A 22,614-nucleotide genomic window follows, 5' to 3' on the forward strand; every position below is an offset into this window, starting at 1 on the left:
TGATGCAAGTGCTGTGTCAGCTTAGAGATGCTCACCTTTGTATCCCTGGTACCCAGCACAGTGCCTAACACATCTCAGGTGGGTCTTGCCTTGGAATTAACACACTTTAGTTTATGCTCAGTCATTAGCCAGAACAAGCATGTAACCCTACAAACCTGCAAGGCGGCTGGATTGGTGACACTCCTACGTGGTCTAGGAGAAGAGAACTGATAGTGATGAAAATTAGAGATCACTATCTCTGGGCATCACATATAAGAGCCATTATTTCATGTGTTTTTAAATGACTTTTTAGGTAATGCTCAAATACCATTCAAGGACTGTTTTACTCCAGCTCCCCTGTCATGGCCGCTAATGCAGCTCAACCAATCCATACGTATTGCTTTCATGGAAGAGTCCATGATCACGAAATAGTCACAATATCTCTGTAGACATCCCCACAAAGACTTACATTAGTAAAGCATGATGTAGTACTCAATACTGTACTCAAACAGTACTTGAGTACTGGGGCCTGAGTTTGAGCGTTAAAGAGGGTACTCAGTGAACTGATCACATCGTAGAAAAGGTTGGAAAGAGCATACGATTGATGTTTGCATACTGAACAAACACACTTGTATATTTAACTCAAATAACTATTAATTCTTCCGGGATTGATATCAGTATTTTATATGTCAGAAAACACTGTACACTGGAGGGTATCTGATGTATCTGTGATTTATTCAAAGAAGAGGGGGAGGAAGAAGGTTCATGTGTAATCATTTCTATGTGGGAATAGGATAGAAAGCCAGTGGACAGTTTTAAAAGTGGTCTTAAATACAAAATAATAGTTAAATTGGCTGTTTTCAGATCAGTCAAAAAATGGATTTTTTAAGAAATCGAAACCTACAGTTGTTTTATTACTGTATGTAGACTATAACAACTAGTTACACATTCCACTTAAAAGCAGTGTATTTTCACTCTAGAGTTTTAAGTAAATGGTTAAGAAATATTTAAGTATTATAAGAGTAATGCATGCTTTTAAGTAAAGTGCAAATAAAATAAAAGGAAAACATTGAAAACCTCTTCTCACTCCTTCCTTTCCAAATCCCAGACATTACAATTTTGCTTCTTGACTTATATCCTTCCAAACTTTAGGCATCTGTATGCAAATACCCCTGTAAGCAAGAGCCTGCACTGTTTTTGGCCACATATTATGAATGCATGTTGATCTCATGTAGACCTCAAGTAAAATGCAAAAGGAGGGGGCTCAGTAGTTCCTCAGTTTTATCCCTAGTACCAAACACAATGCTTTGTACACCATAGATCCTTATTTGCTCATCTGATGAACGAAAGACTCTTGCCTTTCTTTTTTTGAAAGACTCTTAACAGTACACGTTAGAGAGTTTTCAATATGAGCCTTATTGTTTTTAATGGCAGTATAGTATTTCATAGTGCAAATGTGCTGTAATATTTGAAACGATTTTCTATTGATGGGCATTTTCAGGTCCTTTCTATTCTTTCACCGTTACAAACAATTCAGAAAAAAAATGTTTGTGCACTATATTTGTTCACTAGGATGGCTATTTATGTAGAATAGATCCCCAGAATTGAAATGTTTAGCTCAAAGTCATGAACGTTTTAAATTTTAACAGACACAAGGAAACGAAATGGTTCTTCACCTTTTTTTTGGGAGAATCACAGAATCATTTGACAATGTGATGAAAATTAATGTACCTTCTCTCAGTAAATGATACAAATGTCCCATACAATTTCAGAAGTGTCTAGGTATAACTCAACTCCTGTGTTAAGAACCTGTCCTTTGGAGTGTTATATTACCTACTGAGGTTGGTTTTGTCATAAATGATCTGTTTTTTTGTCGCAACGCAGCCTGCCAGCTCTCCTTCAGAAAACAGATGTTCTATGAAAAGAGACTTATAAGATCTTGAGATACTGCATCTCATTTGTCTCATGCATGGTTAAGCTCAGTTTACCCAATTTCAAAGGCAAAGCTTCAGCGTCAATGTAGTAAAGTGACCGTAAGAACTCCTACACTCTGTCACCTTAAAATCCTAGATTGAGCCATGATTTTATTTCCTGCTTCAAGTTCCTTAACTGCTCCAGTCACAGCGATGCTACCAAAAATTTTAAGAAAAAGGGGAACACAGTCTGTGTCCAGCTAGATTGCGTCAGGTTGAATTAAGAACTTTAATTTTGCCCAGCCCAAACATGAGAGTCACACTGAGTCAAAAAAGAGAAGTACAGGGGGGCCTGGGTGGCTCAGTGGGTTTACACGTCAGACTTAGGCTCAGGTCGTGATCTCAAGGCTGGGCTTGTCAGTTCGAGCCAGACATCAGGCTCTGTGTTGAAAGCGCAGAGCCTAGAGCCTGCTTCAGATTCTGTGTCTCCCTCTCTCTCTGTCCCTCCTCCGCTTGAGCACTGTCTGTCTCTCTCAAATATAAATGAACATTAAAAAAAAAAGTAAAGAAGAAAAGAGAAGTACAAATGAAGACAGTAACTGACATATGGAGAATAGTATAGGAGAATGTTTGATCAGTAGACGCCCGGAACTTCCCAGGCAGCAATGCCCAACTGTACCAGCCCAACACAGGGGCAGTTGGTGAAAGCAATTGTGGTTTTATAATTCTGAGTCAAAATCAAAATAAGAAACTCTAAGATGCTCGAGACACCAACTCCCCCCCCCCCCCCCCAGTTCTTCAGTTCTCTAAACTAGTTCATTTTTCTTGAAGGAACAACAATAAAGTGTAATTAGTCCTCCTGTCCGTTTCCAGAGAAAACCAAGTGTGGGCTAGAGGAAGAAACAGAAGTTTCACCTGCCCTCAAGAGGAAGGATTTTTTTTTTTTTTTTTTTAATTTAAGGGACTGTGACTGATCCACATGAGAAAAAAGTACTCTTGGTTTATTCAGCTACAACTGATAGAGAGGCCTTTTCTCATATTACTTCTGAAAGAGGAACATTTGGATATTGCAGAGAACCGACTTTGACATCTTTAGAAAGTGGAATCACTTGGCTGGGCTCATTTCCTGGCTCCTGTGTTTTCATAGCACAGAGTTTCAAAGACAGTGTAAAGCCAACACGCACTTAAAATTCTTGGTCTCTATCAAAACAAATCTGCCATTTCCTGCTTCACTTTTTTTTTTAGTGAGGCTCATTATAGTCCTAAATTTGAACCTCATTAGAGAATAAAATCTACACCTGTCTTTAGAGCATTCCTAAAAACGAACACTCTCCTATTTTATAGGAAATGTTACTGTATGCAAACTTGAAATCCATAATTAATATCACTGAATAGAAATGTTAACCAGACCCGAGGTTTAAACTGTGAAAGAAAAAAAAAATGTGTAAGTTCTCTCTTTGCTGTCCTTTAAGCAACCAAATTGGCGCTCAATTCAGGAATAAACAGATTAATGCCAATACCCAATTTTAATCTAGACCCTTGTAACACGGAGGGTGCTTTCTGCATTGGTAGCATCGGTATCACCTCGGAGCTGATTAGAAATGCAGAATCTAGAGCCCTACGTAGATCTACCTATTCTTGCTACGCATTTTTACAAGATCTGCGAGTAATCTGCACACACATGAAAGTTCACGAAAACACTGACCTGGGGCACCTGGGTGGCTCAGTCAGTGAAATGTCTGACTTTTCCTCTCTGCTCAGGTCTTGATCTCCTGGTTCCGAGATGGAGCCCGACATCTGGCTCTGCACTGACAATGCGGAGACTGCTTGGAATTTGCTCTCTATCCCGCTCTCTCTACCCCTCCCCAGGTTGGTGTTCCCGCGCGCCTGCGCGCTCTCTCAATAAATAAATAAACGTTAAAACACACACACACACACACACACACACACACACACACACACACACACACACACACACACAACAAAAAACACTGACCTAGACCACTATTGTAAAGCTACCTAGAGACAAAAAACACTTAAAATAAAACACACATCATTGCGTGACTAACGCCAACTACCACAGGTACGGTATTTCCGCCTTCTCCGCAGTTTTGCTTTCCGCGGATTCGGTTACCCCTGGCAACTGGCATCCGGAAGCGGATGATCCTCCCGACGCAGCGTCAGGTCCGGGGTAGCCTAACGCTGTGTCCCAACGCCTGGGTCGTTCGTTTCTCTTCATCTCTTCTCGAAGGCATTTTATCATCTCACATCATCGCAAGCAGGGTGAGTACAGGACGAACAGTTATTTTGAGAGAGATAATACCATCTGCCGTTTCTGGAATGCACGGGGGGGGTGCTTAGAAAGTGCCCCCCCCCCCCCCCCCCCCGATAAGGGGGCGACCACTGTGTGTATAGGCCTGGAGATCACAGCCCTCCGCCTTAATGATCTCAGCAGGTCAGCTAGGGAAGAGCGTGACCTTGAGGAAACTGAACCAGAGAAGGAAAGTCAAATGCACACCCACGTTCTTCACAGCTGTATTAAAATCCATGGGCAGAGGGGCGCCTGGGTGGCTCAGTCGGTTAAGCGTCCGACCTCGGCTCAGGTCATGATCTCACCCTTCATGGGCTTGTGTTGGGCTCTGTGCTGACAGCTCGGAGCCTGGAGCCTGCTTCGGATTCTGTGTCTCCCTCTCTCTCTGCTCCTCCCCCGTTCATGCTCTGTCTCTCTCTGTCTCAAAAATAAATAAACGTTAAAAAAAAAAAATCCATGGGCAGAAAACATTACTACCGAATGACCGAATGAAGGCAAGAGTATACATAACTAAAACCTCCAATTTGAGTTGCAAAAAATGGTAAAGGACCCCCAAACAATAACGAAAATAAAAATATAATAAAACACTTTGTTTTAGATTAATATATTTATATTGCTAATTTAATTGATAAGCAGTTAAAATTAGCCTGTAATAACTTTTATAAATTTAGTCCCCAAATAATTATACTATTTTTATTTTCCTCCCCCCCCCAATACAGTCTCTGAGAAGAAATAATAAACCTTTAATTCATGCTTTTGATAAGTACTCTTCAATGCCAGATACTGCTTTGGATATTGGAGATATGTCAGTGGGCAAAAACAACAGCAACAACAACAACAAAACCAAAAAGAAAAAAAAAAAAAACAAAACCAAAAAGCACGTCTACCTTTGTGGGCCTTACACCCTTGTGGGAAACACTGGCAATAAAGCCAGAAAAAAAAAGTAAATTGAACAGCGGGTTGGAAATGATAAGTGCCAGAAAGAGTGAGTAAAGGGTTGCAATTTTATTTTTTATTTTATTTTTTATAATTTTTTAAATGTTTATATTCAAGAGAGAGAGAGAAAGAGAGAGCGAGGGAGCATGAGTGGGGGAGGGGCAGAGAGCTAGGGAGACACAGAATCCGTAGCAGGCTCCAGGCTCCAGGCTCTGAGCTGTCAGCACAGAGCCTGATGTGAGGCTTGAACTCACAAGCTGTGAGATCATGACCTGAGCCGGAGTTGGTCGCTTAATCCACTGAGCCACCCAGAGGCCCCGAGGGTTCCAATTTTACATAGGAGTATCAGCTGTAAGAGTACCATTTGAGCAAACCTTGAAGGGAATGAGAAAAGCAAAAGGAGGTAGAGACAGGCCCAATTCTTTTGGCCAGTGGATGATAAATGTCAGTCTCTTCTATGTATTTTCTATTCTTCTGCATTTAAGAAAGAGCAGGGGAGGCAAATGTTCTCCTAACTTGTAAGATGATTGATGATCCGCTGCTTTTGCAGAAGAGAACATCACTCTATAATCATATATATCATTCTTTCTGGGGAGCCGTATCTTCAGCCAGGAGTGAACTCAGAACTTATTCTTCAGTTGCATCTGAATGCGTAGAAATGACATTCGTATTTTAAATACAGTCACATCTAGAAATTAAATATATGGCGATAACCTTCTTGTGTGCTTACTATGTAAAAAAACTTTTTTTTTCTTTCCTAAGCTTGGGAGGAGGTATTATTTTCCTTACGTTACAGATAAGAAAACTCAGGGTCTGAGATGACGAATCAAGCCCCAAGGTTAGAGAGCTGCGTTAGCGATTCAGGCAGGAATTACGCTTACTTCTTTCAGAACTCTCTCAGAAGCTAAGGTTATGATTTCTTTTAGTAAGCCACCACCACAGTTTGTTCTCAACGCCTGATGTCAGATGCCTGTAATCTCTAATTTCATTACAAGTTTACTTTTAAAATGGACTGCACTATTTTCTTAGTACAGATATCATGCAGTACCGATAAACATAAAAAGTTGCCCCCCACGCACAGCAGAATAATCATTTCATGGCAGCTCAATACTTAAACCAAATAAAACTTGAAGGTCCTAAAATAGTCTTTACAGTAATACTTTTTGCCAGTCTTTTCTATCTATAACCGCTGTTGTGTTCCACATAATAGTTGTTTCCGTTGATTTTTCTTATGAGTTAAGGATTGCTCTGTGTATTCCCAGCATATAATTGCATTTCATTATAATATTATTTTAGAGATGAGAAACAGAGTTCTAGAGAGGTTAAATAGGACCTGTGTCCCTAAGTTCCATGGTGAATGGTGTGTCCTCATCTCTTGTCAGAGCTCTAGAAATGTCTATGTAAGAGACTCTTCAAGGCAATTGGTGCAGGGAAATTAATAGCCCATCAGAATGTGGAAAGTGTAAGAGGTGGGTGAGGAGTGACTCTCTTGGATTCTGAGAGCCAGGAATCAGTGCAGAAATCCAATCCCACTTCTAGAAAGAGGGCTTGAGAACCAACTACATTGCATGTCGGTACAAAGCTACCATTTCTGGTAGCCCCAGAAAAGGACCTGGCTCGTCGAGGTAACATAACTGTATAAATCTATTCTTGCTGGGAGGCGAGGGACAAAACCTCACTCTCTCAGGGTCTGAAATGACTCTGAGTGTCACTGGTCATCATAAGCAACTAGCAAATAGAGATGAAAAAGAAGCAAAAAAAAAAAAAATCAAACAGCACTGTGTGTAGCTCTAAGTACAATAAGCTATCGATATCAGAGACCCTGAGTCATCAAGAATACATTTAGGGAAACAGAGATGTGTGCAGCATATGATGAAAGCTTTTCATTTAAAATTGTTAAACCGAAAGTCTAGGTACTTGATCTGGCAAGTTTTATGAGCCCTACTGGAGAATGCACTTTATGTGAAATTCTCATTTCCTGACAGCCCTGGATAGATCAGGCCTAGCTGTGATAATGTTCGTCTCTGTGCATTATAATGAAGCTGCCATGGTAACTCTAGAAGTCACTTTAAAAATGTGCAATTTTAAAAGTTCATTTCTTAGAAAAAGATTAGCACAGCTGTAACACTCATAATAATCTAATGAGATTTGAAAAGAACACTCGGGCAAAAAATAGATAGAGACTGCTCAGATTTCACAATTGCACAGTCCTTCTGTGAATGACGTGGTCCACCCATGACTTCCCTACTCGATGAAACAAGGGGGATATTAGGTCAGAAGCTTAATTAAATTTTGATGTGTATAGCCCAGCAGTAGAACTCATTCAGCTCTTACTTAGCTCAGGATGCTTGCTAAGTAAATCACAGAAGCACTTGCATAGAAAATTTTATGTACTTGTCATTTTCATAAAATAAGGAGCTAGGTATAATAAATGTTCCTAGCAATAGTTATTTAGGAAAGGTTGACTGTACCCTTTATGACTGGTCACAGAAATTCAGACTGGGAAGGAAGCAGATGTGACGCATGGGAATTGGGTACATTTCCAAAATAAAACCCTCCACCCTCAGCCCCACTCACCCCATAAATTTTTTTTGAGGAAAAAGACATAAATCAGTGTACAAAGCTTCTGTACCTTGCTATGGAAAACAATTATCTTTTTTCTAAGGGAAATTGTAACTTTTAAAAGTTAATTATTTTTTGGAGACTAAATCGTGTTATAACTGATACGGAGATAGGGCATGTTCAGGTAGCTGCTGTTATCTCTGGGACCTCATGAGCATCAGAAACATGCATTCCTGAAGGCGTGAGGTGATGCATTTTTGAAGCGGCATATTTAATTCGAACATCTTTTTCTCTGTTTTTCTTGAAGGCTTATACTTTAGGATCAGGGCCCTGGCTATAAATTCAAATGAGCCAAATTTAATAAATCTTTATTAGTAGAAGGCTATTTTAGCCATCTGCTAATAACAGAAGAACCTTAATCTGTAAGTAGCATTCCTGAGCATTGCCGAGAACACTCTTCTACCAAGTTTAGGTAGTTTTTAACCGCACGATTGCCTTTTAAAGAAACTAAGGTACATGGACCAGGAGTCATAGAATTCCATTTCCTCGCTTAGCCTCACCTTCCAGAACACCCAATAGTGATTTGGTCATTGATTTCACCTACTAAGTTAATGAAAAGGACGATGAAAGCCTTTGATGGATTCCTCTCCAACCCCCCCCCCCACCCCTGTCACAATTCCTGCCATAGCCCGTTGAATTGGATGTTTGACATTGTGTGGATAGACCGATAGAAATATTTTAAGTCAACTGTTTTGACTTCATGTCAAATCAGCCTTGCCATCAAAACATTATTTTGGCCCTCTCAACAATTTCTAGATACGCTGCTGGTAGTGGAATCAGATAGAGGTGGACAAGTTTCTTTGAAACTGATTATGTTACATACAGTGGAATAGAAGTGGAAAATCAAATTAGGCCAGTCATCCCATTTAATAGACTTAACAGACATGTTTGGTTGTCAGAGCACCAAGAAACGCTTGCTCAGCCTACTGCCCTGAGAACAGTGGCAGGCCTCATTCTACTTCATACGTTTGATTTGCACCTTTTGTAAGCACCATGCCTAGTTTCTTGGGGTGCTCGATGACTCCCATAACGTGAAAATGTAGTGGCTGATAAGTTCTACTTAGCAGGTGGGAACAAGAACCAGTGAATTCAGAGTCACTGCTACCTCTGGGCCTGATTTTATGCATAAGCTGATAATGGGGAGAGTAACTCCACCCCAAGCTTCTATAACGAGTAGCGACTACCTTGTTCTAGATTGTGTTTTAAGCATTGGACCTGAGGGTGAAAGAGACAGAATGCCTACTCTGAGAGAGCTTGCATGACAGTGAACATATCGCTGTCCCAGTGGGAAGAATGGACCCTCTTTCCACTCAGACGTTCACATTCATCCATCCCCAGGCACCTGACTTTCCCCTTCCATGTGAAGGCTTCCCAGATCTTACATTCATCCACTTTCAACCAAACCAACCCTCATTAATGTTATCAGATCTTATAACTTATTTTATCCACTGAAAAAAAATAGACATGCAGAATCATGGATTTCTTCAAATTTATCTTAGACTAACCTCGCTCAGTTCCTTTGTTTCGATACTATCCTTATTCCTTTGCAAGGCTACCACTCATTTTAATATTTCCTCCGTCACACTTATGCTCCAAAGTCCTTGAGATCCATGGACAAAGCTGGGTGTTTCATATCCCAGGGTCTCTGAACTTTGCCATTCAGCCTAGAACATTCTTCCACATTTGTCCTGCAGAGGCGCTATTACTCAACTATTATAACCCGTCTTCTGTTCCCTCTTACACTCTATTCCCTCTCTTTTTTCTTATATCGTTGATTTCTCTTTCTCCATTGAGTTTATATCCTTAGCCTTCAAATATGTGTAAGTTCTCCTAAAAAACAGCAGAAGACCTATATCACTTTTCTTGAATGTTGCTCACCCATCAAATTATTACAGTCTTCTCTCTTTATCTTTGAAAGATGTATGCTCACCAACCATAGTTTCTTTAAAAATATATTATTTGGATCTTTTCAAATTATAAAATGAATATAGAAAATTTGGGGAAACGTTTTTAAGAGTTTTAAGAAGAGAAATAAACATCATCCATAATCCCATTATCTAGAGGAAAATACTGGGATTATGGACAGTAGTAAACCGTTGACTTAAGTGAACAGCTTCCAGAGTTAGACTCAAGGCTTGAATCCTGGCTGTATCATACATCAGATGTGTGCCTAGGGTCAGGTAACCTTGGATCTCAGTGCCTTTGTTTCTTCTCATGCAAAATGTGTAACAGCAGCCCCTCAAGGAATTGCTGTGTAATTAAATAGGTTAATGTAAGTGCACATAAAACATTTATAATAATTGGAACTAGAAAAGAAAAAAGGGATGGATCTGTTAGTACTTTTTTATAGTTGATGTGTGTATTTCTGGTCTTTTCATTGCACATATATTTCAGTAGATTTTTATTTGGGATCTGTACCAATTGTTTAACAACTTGATTTCCCATGTAACTGTGTTGTGTGTCTCTACCTCCTAAGTCTCGATTTCCTCTTCATCTTACTGCAGCAGGACACCAGTGCCACATTGTAGCACCGATGCTACAAACCAGCTACTTTGTCCCAGGTAAAGGATGGTCTCTGTTAACATGCAATGAGATCATCCCCAGCTCTCCTCCTTGTTGAAGCTGTTAATACCCCTGACCTTCCCTTATTGAAACTCCTTTCTTAACTTCACTAACTATTCTCTTATTGTTCCTTTGTGCTTGTCTTAGTTTCCTATGAGATGTATTGCTTTCTGCTGTTAGGTGCTAAACATTGTCATTTCTTCTCCAGAGCACCAAAGGTAGATTTCCTACCCTGTGCCCTACCTTTTCCCTTGTATATACTACACACCTTTCAAACTTGAGATTTCCAGAACCAACCCTATTTTCTTCAAAAAAAAAAAAAATCTTTATTCCATTGTGCATCCAATCACAGTGGATGGCATCATCGCCTACTCAGCCATCTAAGTCATCCTAAAACATTCTCTTTTCCCTGAAGGATATCCTCACCCAAAGCACTTTACGTTGGGTAAAACTTTACTTTTCTACATCCTCCGCACCTCAGAGCCCATCTCTCAAATCTGTTCTTCTGCATATCCCAACCAGGGGTGCCCAAACCAGTTGGTTTCCCCAGCCAGGAATACTAGAGTTATCCTCAGTTCATAACTTCACTTCCTCTTCCACTTCAGCAATGCCCTCTGTCACCTTGACCTGCTTCCCATCTCTTTATCTCCTCTGCTTTGCTTTATTTCAAGTCTTCACCTGTGCTAATGCAATGGCCTCTTGCAGTAGGGTGAATAGTGTTTCATAAAAATGCGTGTCTACCTGGAACCTCGGAATACGCCTTTGTTTGGAAATAGAGTCTTTGAAAATACACTTAAAGTAAGGATCCAGGTGAGGTCATACTAGATTAGGGTGGCAGTATCCTATAAGAAATAGAAAGAGGGACAGAGAAAGATGAACATGGATGCACGCCGGGAACGAGCCATGTGAAGATGAAGCAGATATCAGAGTGGTGCTGCTAGAAGCCAAGGAATACCAGGGACCACCAGAAGCTGGACGAAGCAAGGGGGATTCTCTTCTAAAGCCTTCAGAAGAGCCTGGCCCTGTTCACACCGTGATTAGTGATTCCATTTCTGTTACTTTAAGTCACAAAGTTCGTGGCAGTTTGTTACAGCAGCTTTGGATACTGATATACCTCCATACCAGTTTTTTCCATCAATCCATTCTCTGTGCTTCTGTCAAAACTCAGATTGTATTCTGTCACTAATCAACATCTTTAAGTAAAATGCAAACGAGCCTCTTCCCAACCTACCCTGACTTCCTTTTCTTATTCTCCCGCACACTTTATAATCCTGACCACCCCTGAGCCCTGAACAAAGATTCTGTCCCCGCCTAAGTGCTTTCTGAATCTTGCCTCTCAGCTTGGAATTGCCGTGCCAGTCTTGTCTTCCTCGTTCTGTTAGTTCCTCATGACCGCCCAGCCTGGGCATCACCTCCTCTGTATGGTTTTCTTGACTCTACTTTGTCATGTTCATATCTTGCTTTGCTTCTATTATATTTATCACACACTATAATTGTTTGTTTATGCCCTGTTATTTATCTTTGTAGTCCAATATTTTTGTCAGGGAGCCAAACACATAGTAGATTTCCAATATATGTTTGTTGAGTAAAAGAATTCACTTTCTTATAAATTGTATATAATTAAATGTATATTTCAATTCAAAAAATGTTTTGGGTCTTTTCTCCCAATTTGCTCCCTCATCTTGCTTTGCTGTCTTGGTTCAGGAGTTCATCCATCTCTCCTAAATGGTTTTCCTGCCTTCGTTACTGTCTTTCAACTTTTTTTCTTCTTCTGCCATTAATAGAATCTTTCTGAAATCTATCTGTGCTCATGTCATTCCCCCAGCTGCAAACTTCAACAATTTCCCATTAGCTTCAGCGTAAACAGCAGACTTTATGCCATGACTTATGAAGTTCTTCCAGTTTCAGCTCATCATGAATTCTCTGTTCCAATTTCACTAAATTTCTTATAGATCCATAAGCTCCATTTGTGTTTGTGTCTTCGTATCTTTGTTCCTCACCTTTTTCCTCCTGGTGGACTCCTCATCCTCCTCAGTGGGGTTGAAGTGTCCCTTGCTCTTTGAGATTCTTCTCGGCTCTGGGGTAGCCATGAAGAAGCACCTTACTGCTTCTCCTATCTTCCTGTGGAACTCTATCCCAACATCTTCATTAAAACTCAGTAGAGTGTAACATAGTTGGTTGTATACATTACATGTCTGTCTCTCTATTCTTGACCCACCCAGCTTATAAGAAACTGGAAATTTGGGACCTTCTTTGTAGTCCTGATAGGCAGCAAAAAGTTCTGATATGCTGAGTAAATGTTGCTTCAAAGTTGGCTAACTCTTTCTCAGTGAAGAAGTTTGCTAATTTGTTTTCGGTCATAACATACAAATATGCAAACAGATGCATGTATAGAGTCATATTAGTTAATTTTATGTGTCTACTTGGCCAGGCCATAATATCCAGATATTTGGTCAAACATTATTCTAGATGTCTTTGAGAAGGTATTTTTTTTTTATGTCAGATTAACATTTAGATCAATAGAGTTCAGTAAAGCAGATTATACTTTATAATGTGGATGGGCCTCATCTAATCAGTTGAAGATTTTAATAGGAAAAAGACTGACTTCCCTTGAGGAAGAAGGAATTTCTGCCAGCTTTTAGACTGCCACTCTTCTCTGTATTCTCAGCTTGCTGGCCTAATCTGAAGATTTTGGACTTTCCACAATCACCTGAGCCTATTCCTTAAAATAATTCTCTATGTACATCCTATTGGTTCTGTTTCTCTGTAGAACCCTGGCAAATACAACATCTAAAACATATCTCTATTCTCCTGAAACATTTCATTGATTCAATATTCACAAAAAGTTTCCAACACACAATAACACAAAACAAGTTATAAATCAAACCCATGGGCTTAGATTTAGGAATGTTTGTTTGTGTTTGTGGCATGGTCTAGTAGCCCTGGAGTTTGAATTCTGGTTCTAGTAGCCAAGTGACCAGGGTCAAGTTATTTAGGCTTTTGGTTTTCTGACTTCTACTTACCTTGTATGATGGCTGTTGTGAGGATTGGTGACTTACCATGAAAATATATAAAGTGCTTAAAACAGTGCCTGGCAAATAGTAAATACTCAGTGTATCTTGGATGTCATGTTTGTGAAGACTCCCTCTGTTTGCCTAATTGCTTCAGTTCACTGTCTTTCCCTTATCAATTTACTATGAAGAAAAAAGGGATTATGTTTGTCTGCGGCTTCTGTAGTCTGAAAGTTGATATATAATAACAAATTCATTACTATAAAATGCAATTATTAAATTTTTTGGTTAGCTTATGTTGCTTGATGTAGTGATATTATATGTATATTCCCAGGGTGACATATTTTTGGTTGCTTATTGTTTAAACAACACTGTCTACTTTGATTCTAGGATATAAGAAATGTGGACTGTTCAAACAGACTAGTAAAAATGAAAGGTGTTTTCATTTATTAAAGCCATAATCAAGACAGAAGGCATTAACTAAGTAATTGCTTAAGGGAATAAAAATGTTGTTTTTGAGTTTGCAAACAATTTTCTTTCCTGAAAATTGAAGGGTTGCTAGAGTTTTGTCTTTAGCTATAACAAATGCAAATACATATATAATTATGGCCAACTTTGGGTTTTCCTTACTTGCAAAAGAAAACAGTGGTTCAAAATAAGAATAAACCTCAAAAGTAAATTTTGTTCAGTTTAAATCGTGCACCACATGATTTAGGGAGAATTAGTGGATTTATTTTGTGAATATGTGTGTATGTTTTAACCCTTAGTCTAAAACAAGACTAAAATTAATCTTTGTGTATCAGCACACTCCTGCTTATTATTTAGGGAGGTGTTTTAGAATCCTGTTAATCAGGTAGGGGAGTCAATCAGAGAGGCGTGTGTGTGGGGGGGGGGGGTTTCACACGCGAATCCCATAAGACATTGCTTCTTCCTCATTACTTTCTGTTTTCCACTGATGGTATTGAATTCCTCTTGCCCTTTCTTGATAAAGCATCATGTCCCTAAGGCTTGTACTAATGTTGAAAGAAAATACTCATTTCTTTTCCCCTTTGAGCATGTGAGAGATTGATTATGGAGACACTCTCCATCTTCTCTCATACAGTTCTCTCTTTAGATCATTACTAATAATTTGGCAATCAAATGCACTTGAAAGATATAGATAAAACAATCTTTATTCTTTTTATCAGTGGCAAAAGAATTTCTGATTTACAAGTGGATCAAGAAACATCCACACACTTCACTGAGATATATTAATAACTCTCCAAAAGACCTATAAGTATAAATGATACACGGAGCATAAAGCAGTATAAACTAAAAGGCCTATATTCCTGAAGTCATTTAAGTCATTATCTGTCTTCCAATCAGGCTTCATTAAATCAAAACAGATTGATGAGTGTTTATCTCTTTCTTGTAAATTTCCAGGAAGGAAGATGCCTCATTTAAAGGGTAATCATTACCTATATATGTACATATATGCATATATATTTAGATATAAAACATATGTTACTTATGAAAATTCAAGTTAAGCTTTAACTTGATTTGACCTTGCATTAAATATTTGCTTCTTTTTAACTTCTCATAGTCCAGTGTAATCAGATTTGTCCCTATTGTATAGAAAGGAAAAAAAAAATGAGCACAAGCTTGCCTACATTCCACAGGGAGTTAATCAAAAAATTTTTTTTAATTAAAAAAAAAGATTTTTGCTTTTTTATTTAATGCTAGAATTCTTTTCATCAGTCCTGCTTATTTTCTTAAAATGTCTCAATCATCTCTTACAAAACTATCCTCAGTGGAGGGAAATCCTCAGGTGGCATAATTTTTCTCTCTTGCACCCTTATCTTTTCCACTAAAAATCTTCTTTAATGTTTTCATAAAAACTTCTTAGAATCCCATTGCATTGATCCAGTGTGGTAACCATGGGTTAACTTTGGTCCTCACTGTCCATATTTCTTATATAAAAATCAGTTTGGTTTGAAATCTTTGTGCTTGGGTATTTATTAGTCTTGCGGACTAATGTGGATGCATCTGGTGATTTTCACTGCTTGCAAAGGACTTGAGAAACAAACCCAGACACCCTTTGAAAGTCGGGCCCACTAGATCCCGCAGTGGTTGTTGATCTCTGAGGGTCAGTTGAGTCTGGCTGCTTTCCAGAGCCTGGAATGAGAAACGTTCCCTGAGACTGCCATCGAGCCCTTCTTGTAAATGACGCACATCTTATCTTTAATTGGACTCTTCCTCCTTCACGTGCCTGCCTTCTGTCCCCATCCTGGCCTCTCCCCAGCTTTTCTCTCTTTTCTTCTGATGTAATAGTAACACCAGGGGATCTGAAATGGCATCATTTTATCAAACCCATTTCCCTGTGTCTGATGAGCAGAAGCTTACTTTTTGTATTTCTTCATGCCCGATTTGCAGTCAGGCCTTCCCCGTAATTTCTCTCACACTCCAGTTTCTATTCAGTGCAGAAGACGTTTTCCTTAATGTGTTCGACAGATGCTGCTTCCCAATGCCATCTTTTTTGAATACCGAAAAGTGCTCTATTGTGGAACCTAGCGTATATGCTTAAATATACAAACACAGCACTACTTCTTTTCTTTATTGACTTGCACTGAAATCTGTGCCTCTACTAAATAAAACACTTCACCGTCCCAGTATCAGGGTGCCCATGTGCTGAGACATTTGTGTCTCCTTAAAATGCATCAGATCTTCCCAGGTTTGCCTCCAACAATATTTTAACAGATAACTCACTGCCAAAACCCAATCAGACACTTTCCAAATCTTCTCGACAGCATTATTGATGACAGATGGTTAGCCTCCGCATTTCACCAAACTGTAGGACAGTATTAGAAATCACACTGCCTCTATACGGTTATGTACACAAACAGCATATGTAATCCCTGTTCAACTCTTGACCCCTGCAAGAACATCAACATCTAGAAGGGTTCCAGAATGCCAGAAGAGCTATAATCGCACACGGTTTGATGTGAAAAGTTTACTTACTGGTCCCCTTAGCTACAGGGGAGTTATTTGTTTTTCTTTTCATAGGAATCCTAAGTGTCATTCTGCTATATTTATAACGTCCATTCTCAGAGGTTACCAAAGAAAGGCAACTAATTTTCCATGAGTGAAAATGCTCTGAAAATAGATTACTCAGAGCTTGAAAATGCAATTTCTCAGAAGTCTGTTGTTTCTAGTTAGGAGTTTTTGGCCAGAAATAAAATGATATATTGTTTTTCCCAATAATTATTTATGTTTTATTTCCTAATTATTATTTGTTTGGTTCTTTGTGAAAGTTAATCCTTAATCTCTAAGTATCAAAAACGCAATTAATATTATGGAAAATGTATTACTAGTATAGCTCCTTATGTAAAAAAATAAAATTTGTAGGATAGTTATAAATTTGAATTAATCTCTTGGACATTAAAATATCCTATCATAATAAATAGCTTACCATGGATGCTTGGAATGGTTTTCATGTTTCTAACTTCCTAAGTACCCTTCTATATCCATGTATTTCCTTCCTAGATTATAAACTCCCTGAAGGTGAGGATTATGTCTGTCTTGTTTACTTTTGTCTTCCCGGTAGTCAGCATAGAATCTGCTGCCTTAATAGGTACTCGATAAATGTGTGATGACTGTCTGGTTGAATAAATAGATGGATAAATGGAAAGATGGATTTATCTAATTTGGATATTAGATAAATTGGAAAGATGGATTATTGTTAAATAATATTACAATGTTTATCTTTTCTTCTTTCCTTTTTTATTTTAGAGATACAGATAGTGTGAGCGGGGAGAGAGGGGCAGAGTGAGGGAGAGAGAGAAGGAGAGAGAGAGAAGTGGGGGGAGGGAGGGAGGGAGAGAGAGAGAGAGACAGACAGACATAGAGAATCTTAAGCAGGCTGCACACTCAGCACAGAGCCTCATGAGGGGCTCAATCCCACAATGCTGGGATCACAACCTAAACTGAAATCAAGAGTTGGTTGCTCAACTGACTGAGCCACCCAGGCACTCCTACACTATTTATTTTTTCTTAAAGAATGACATAGTGAGAGTTAGTATACATTATGGTTAAAAGGCCAGCTTTCGCTCTGGTTATACTTACCAGCCTTATAAAAGTGGAAGGTTTTTAAAATGTACTGCCTCAATTTTATGATCTCTAAAATGGGAGTAGAAATGCTTCCTACAACATAAGAATACAAAGAGGCAGTGTTGTGATATAGTGCTAAGCACATTGGCTCTAGGGATGGATTTCCTATATTTGAATTCACGTGGTACACTTAATAGTTATAGACCTTGCTCAAGGTTTTTGTGAGAATTTGGTAAGTTGGCACTGTCTTTTTTTTTTTTTTTCAACGTTTTTTTTGTTTCTTTGTTTTTTTGTTTTTTTTTTTTTATTTATTTTTGGGACAGAGAGAGACAGAGCATGAACGGGGGAGGGGCAGAGAGAGAGGGAGACACAGCATCGGAAACAGGCTCCAGGCTCCGAGCCATCAGCCCGGAGCCCGACGCGGGGCTCGAACTCAGGGACCGCGAGATCGTGACCTGGCTGAAGTCGGACGCTTAACCGACTGCGCCACCCAGACGCCCCCCTGTTTTTTTTTTTAACATATATTTTTTAAGTTTGTTGGTTTCTTTCTTTCTTTCTTTCTTTATTTAAGGAGTATGAGAGAGCAGGGTAGGGGCAGAGAGAGAAGGAGGGAGAGAATTCCAAGCAGGCTCCATGCTGTCAACACAGAGCCCGACAGGCCCTCGATCTCACAAACCATGAGATCATGACCTGAGGCGAAATCAAGAATCTGGACACTCAACTGAATGAGCCACCCAGGCACCCCAATACTTGTAAATTTATAGCACCTAAGGTTTAGTAAGCACTCAAAACAAATGTTAGTTATTTTTAGTATGTAATATTATTTTTTCTTTCTTGAAACAAATAAGGTTTTTTTTTTCTTTCTGATTAATGAAAAAGAAAAGAAAATCAGTAATTGTAATTTAAGAGCTATAAAATATGAATTCATCAGTGAAATTACACATGTGAAAAAAAGGGCTTTAGAGCTAGGAGTGGAGATGGAAACATAACCCATCAATATAGTAGAACTTTACAGAAAAAGGTTAATTTGTTTTCTCTATCCATCTATTTATTTCATTCATTCAACAATACACGTCGAACTCTGGCTCTGTGACGGGCACTATTCTAGGTGCGGTAAATGTAGACAGTAGTTAGCAAATAAACACATAATAGCCTTCAACAGTTCTTAGAATCATGTATGTTTTTAGTGTTGTTTGTGTTTGTGTGTATAGAAAAAAATGATAGGCAAGCTAAGTAAATACGTAATAAGTTAAATTCATGAAGTAATTTATGTTTAGAAGATAACTCAGAGAGAGATAAATTTGGCATTTGGCAGTGTGATTTTCCCAGAGCGGACAGGGGAGTCCTCACTTATATGATGGGCTTAGAATAAAGATGTAGCAGAGATGAGAGAGTGGAACGTGTTGGTGTCTTTGGAATGGACAACCGGAGTGCGAAGCTATTGGAAAGACCCTGAGGAGGAACACCAGGAGGTGTTCACCTCCGATACTGGAGTGAACACATCCAGTAATCTGAAGGAGGCCAGTCTTTTTGCAAGCAAGCTCTGCAAGGAGGAAAGTGGTAGGAGATGAAGTCAGAGGGGAAGGTGGGAGTGGACTGGATTGTGTGCGGCCTCAGGGGCCAATGGAATGATTTTGCTTTCACTTGTAGGTCTGAAGGTTTTTAGCAGGAGGATGAAATTCTCTGATCAACATTTTAACAGGATTATTTTAATTACTTTATTGAGAATATGCAATAGAGAGGGCAAAGGTAGAAAAAGAGTACGGAGACTTTTGCGATAACCCAAGTAGGAGATGCTGTGCTCTTGGACCAAGATGTTACACAGAAGACTGTGAAAAGTTGACAGATGTCAAACTTACTTTGAAGCTAATTAGATGTGAGGGAGGAAAGTACAGAGAGACACTTTTTGAAAAATCTGGAGCTACTAGAAAGGTAGAGTTGCTCTTAACTATTTAGGAAGGCTGAGGGGGTAAATGAGATTAGGTGGCCTGTTTCAGACCGGTGGGGAATTTGAGTAGGCAGCCACATCAACATATCTCAAGTTCAGGGTAGAAGTGTGGATTGGCAAGTCACAGTTGGAAGTCATCACTGTACTGAGAACTTGAAAATGCAACCGCAAAAATAGTTGAAGAAACTTTTTGAACAGAAGAAAAATAGAATTCAATCAGTAAAACACAATTATTAGCTACAAACTGGAAAAAAAATAATTTTCAGTTTATAACACAAAGGTTAAAACCCTAGTATATAGTTTCTTTAAATAGAAAAGAAAAATACTAATAATTCGCAACTCTACAAAAATAATGCAAATAGCCCCAAAACCTGAGTAAGATGCTTAAACTCATTTATAATGACAGAGTTCTAAGTGAAAATCACAGTGAGGTAATATATCAAGGACTCTGTCCATAATAAATGTTTTGGCAAGGCTTTGGGGAAAAAGGCACTTTCATTTATTGCTTGGTGGGAAAGCAAAATGTCATTTTAACAGAATTGGGAAATACCCAGTAAAATACATCTTTATTCTTTTATCTAGCAATTATTTTTAGCAATCTACATGAAGATACCCTTTCAAAAATACGAAATGATGTACAGTACAATCTTGGTTTGTGAGCCTAATTCATGCCAGAAACATGCTTGTAAACCAAAGCACTTGTATATCAAAGCGAATTTCAAGAACCATTGGCTCAGTTGTGATCATGTGACATTCAGCGTCATATAATATTGCAAGATATTGCTCATTTATCAAGTTAAAATTTATTAGAAATGTTTGCTTGTCTTGTGGAATACTTGCAGAACAAGTTACTCATAATCCAAGGTTTTACTGTATATACAAGGGTATTAATATTGACAATATTTATTTTTTATCTTTTAAATATTTATTTATTTATTTTGAGAGAGAACAAGTGGGGGAGGGACAGAGAGAGAGAGAAAGAGAGGGGTTGGGGGGAAGAGAATCCCAGGCAGGCTCTGCACTGTCAGCACAGAGCTCAACATGGGAATTGACCTCGCAAACTATGAGATCATGGCTTGAGCTGAAACCAAGAGTTAAGATGCTTAACTGACTGAGCCATCTACATGCCCCTAATTTGGACAATATTTAAAATAACAAAATCTAGAAACCACCTATGTGTCCATCTGTGGTGAACTGGCTTAAAATAAATTATATTTCTCCATAATACAGCGCTAGTCCTCTGTAAAATGTAATGAAGAAGACTCATAATGAGGTGACTCCAGAGTATTTGTTTAAGTGAACAAAAAAATGCAGAAAATTCTCCCAACCTATAAAGTGGGAAAGAGGAGAAAATAAAAAGGAACCAGGAGGGAAGTAAAGACTTCTCTAGTTATACATCGCATTATGTTTTTATTTTGTAATTATTTAATATTTTATAAAATTAAAAATAAAGTACATTGAGATAAAAATAATTGCTAAACGTGGAATAAAGTTTAAGTAAAATGATTGAAATTTTATATTGTGTGTAGAATAATCGTGTAGAAAAAAGTTACTTCATGTTATTTAAAATGCGTTATTTTTACTGTGTAACTCTAATAAGAAATATTTTAAAAATAAACATCTATTTAAAAAAATAATTGAATTCAGTAGACTTGTGTTTAGTAGTTCTATTATTATTTTGAATATATTGTTAGTTTTATAGAAACCAGTATTTTCAGTGAATGAAAAAAAACATATGAAATCAAATTAATTTCAAACCTGTAATTTGAAATGTAAACTACCGTATCACTATAAAATCATCACTAATTTTTATTTTTGTCAAATACTTTTTTAGCTTTTTTGTGTATTTTGTCCAATACTTTTTAAAACTTTTTTTAAAAGTTAATTGATTTACTCTGAGAAAAAGAGCATGAGCAGGGGAGGGGGAGAGAGAGAGAGAATCCCAAGCAGGCTATGCACCGTCAGCACAGAGCCCGACAGCAGGCGAGGCTTGATCCCACAAACTCTGAGACCTGAGTCCAAATCAAGAGTCAGATGCTCAACCGAGCTACCTGGGCGTCCCTAAATACTGTTTTCTTTAAAAGCATTTTATTAAAGGGGCACCTGGGTGGGTCAGTCAGTTGAGCTTCCAACTTCAGGTAAGGTCATGATCTCGCCGCTTATGTGTTCAAGCCCCACGTCAGACTTTGTACTCACAGCTCAGAGCCTTGAGCCTGCTTCCGATTCTGTGTCTCCGTTTCTCTCTGCCCCTCCCCTGCTCTCTCTCTCTCTCTCAAAAATAGATAAATGTAAAAAAAATAAAATAAAATGATTTTATTAAAGAGATTAACCTTATGTCTGTGATAGAAATTGCAATTTTTTTCCATTTTATTTACCTTTTTCTTTGTACTGATATTTTTGTCATGCAAATTTTCTTATTTTTATGTACTTAAATTTATTATTTTTTAAATTAAGATTTGTGTGTTTTTTATTCACCATTGAATAGGCTTTTCTTCCTCTAAAGTTATAAAGAAAATTATTCATGTTTTAGTCCAGTACTCCTATGGTTTTACTTCTGATATTTTTATACCTTTGGAGAATATTCTGGTGTTTGATTAGAAGTATGGATCCAATTTTGTCTTTTTTTCCAGATCGGTGTGCAATTCCCTCGAAACCATGCACTTTTATCCTTCTATTTGAAAATGATAACTTTATCATATGCCAAATTTCCATGCCTATTTGGATTTATTTCTGGACTCCATATTCTGTTCTATTGGTTTTTCTATTAGTGTATCTATTGTTTTATCATATAATCTTTGTAATATGCTTCAATATGTAGTAAGGTTAGTATCAATAATTTCTCTATCATTTTCTCGTAGTTCTCCAAAATATTTTTATTTTTAAAATATTCCCAGATGCATTTTAGAATCACCTTTCTTAGTTCCAAAACAACAATAAACAACCCCCACCGCAACTTCCAAAAAAAAAAAAAGAACAGGCTTTCCTTTTTCTTGGTCAAGTATACTTTTTTTGTCTTTCAAAAGTTTTAAAATTTTCCTCACAAAGGCTGTGAATATTTCTTATTAAGTATTTCTAACAGTTATTTATATTGCAGAACCACCCAAGCTTAGTGTTGTAAAACAACCATTTTGTTAGGCTCCTAGATTCCCCTGGTCAGGAATTTGGAAAGGAAAGAATAGCAACAGCTCTCTCTGGCTTCTCTGTGACATCAGCTGAAAAGAGTTGAAGGCTGGGGGTGAATGGGTG

At 38.2% G+C, this 22,614-nt stretch overlaps 1 long non-coding RNA gene across 3 annotated transcripts in view; it reads left to right on the plus strand.

The window, feature by feature from the left end:
• Positions 1–4,056: 4,056 nt before the first annotated feature.
• Positions 4,057–22,614, plus strand: part of LOC147578990 (uncharacterized) — a 435,699-nt gene continuing 417,141 nt past the window's right edge. For all 3 annotated transcript variants that reach the window (XR_015253441.1, XR_015253440.1, XR_015253442.1), the window contains exon 1: positions 4,057–4,175. This is a non-coding gene — a long non-coding RNA (uncharacterized LOC147578990). The remainder of the gene's footprint in view (positions 4,176–22,614) is intronic.

The sequence above is a fragment of the Puma concolor genome, chromosome B4 (assembly GCF_028749965.1).
Source record: "Puma concolor isolate L17-30 chromosome B4, mPumCon1.1.hap2, whole genome shotgun sequence".
NCBI classification, from domain to species: domain Eukaryota; kingdom Metazoa; phylum Chordata; class Mammalia; order Carnivora; family Felidae; genus Puma; species Puma concolor.